Consider the following 1,422-nt stretch of genomic DNA (forward strand, 5'->3'; position numbering starts at 1 on the left):
TGCACGATGCGCTCGGCCGGGCCGAAGCGGGCCTGGCAGCGCAGGCAGGCCGCCGTGGCCAAGGCGTCCGACAGGTTGCTGGGGAGGAGAGGGGAGGTCAGGATGGGAGGCCGACATGGGCGAGAGGGCGCCCTGGACGCCTCCTTCAGGGGGCAGCATGGCTCTGACTCAGGAACACGTGGTCAGGACCAACCCCCGCGGCCACCCTTCCCGGCCACCCACACACCCACAGCAACGCCCGGCGCACGGCTGCAGCGGCACCACCATTCTCAGGGCAGAAAGGGCCGCAGGGGGTGGAGGCCAAGCCCCCTGCCTCCACACCCCCTGCAGCCCCACGGCAGCTCCCAGAGGGTCAGGTCCAGGGGGCCTCTGCCAGGCTGCCTGCCCCTCCCTCTCTGGGCCAGACTCCCAGCTGGGAAACAGAATCGGGCTGGCTGCGCCCCCGTTCTGTGCCAGTTACACATGTGTGAGTGCGCACACACACACACACACACACACACACACACACGCTAAGTACTCGGCACTTAGTACACACACTAAGCCCTACGCAGGGTGGGGCTGTGGCTGTCCGTGTCACTGACATGGTCCCCAGGCTGCTCAGTCCTCATGCTGGGCCATCTCTTGGAGTGTCAGTGGTCACCTCAGCTCCTTCTTGTGCCTCCTGTCACCCCTTCTCAGGGAACCAGAGGGTGTCTCAGGTAGAGAACACCACCCAGTCTCATTTAAACCCCCAAGGCCACCTGCCTTCTGAGTGAGACTTAAGGCTCAGAGAGGTTAAGTGGCTTGCCCAAGCTCACACAGCAGATCTGATCCCACATTGGTTGGACTTCAATGGCTTTTTCCTCTGCACCATGAACTAGTTTCACATTGTCTGCCTCCCAAAAACCTGCAATCCCCTGCCCTGGAAGTGACGGTGTGAGTCTTTGGGGCAGGCCAGGGCAGGGAGCAAGCCTCACCCACGGGGGTGACTGCTGCCCTCGGGGGGGGGGGGGGGGGCGGGGGGGCGGCTTCCATCTGAGGAAGGGCAATCCCAGCTGCACGGTGGGAAAGGGGCCTCTAAGCCAGGCCCCTGACTGCCCCTGTCCTGAGTCCGGGCTCTCTGACTGGGCCCCGCCCTGAGGCCTGGCCCGGAGGAACAGGTCGCCCGCCCATGCCAGCCCTGCCACCTCCCACACCCTGGTGCTGTGCCTTTCCTGGGAGGGAGCAAACACGCTTTCCCGCAGCGTCAGTGCCAATGTTGGGGGTGCTGCCTGGGAAGTGAGTCAGGCTCAGCGAGGAGAGGCAGACTGCCGTCTTGTGTGAGAACTCTCTCCAGCCTGTTCCACCTCCCAGGACACTAGCCCCCACACCCTGCACCGCATCGTGTGGAGAGAATTCTTAGTGAGCGCCCCCGTGCCCCGCCACCCCCCCACCCCACCCCAC

Source organism: Myotis nattereri (assembly GCF_964212035.1).
Source record: "Myotis nattereri genome assembly, chromosome: 7".
Taxonomy (NCBI): domain Eukaryota; kingdom Metazoa; phylum Chordata; class Mammalia; order Chiroptera; family Vespertilionidae; genus Myotis; species Myotis nattereri.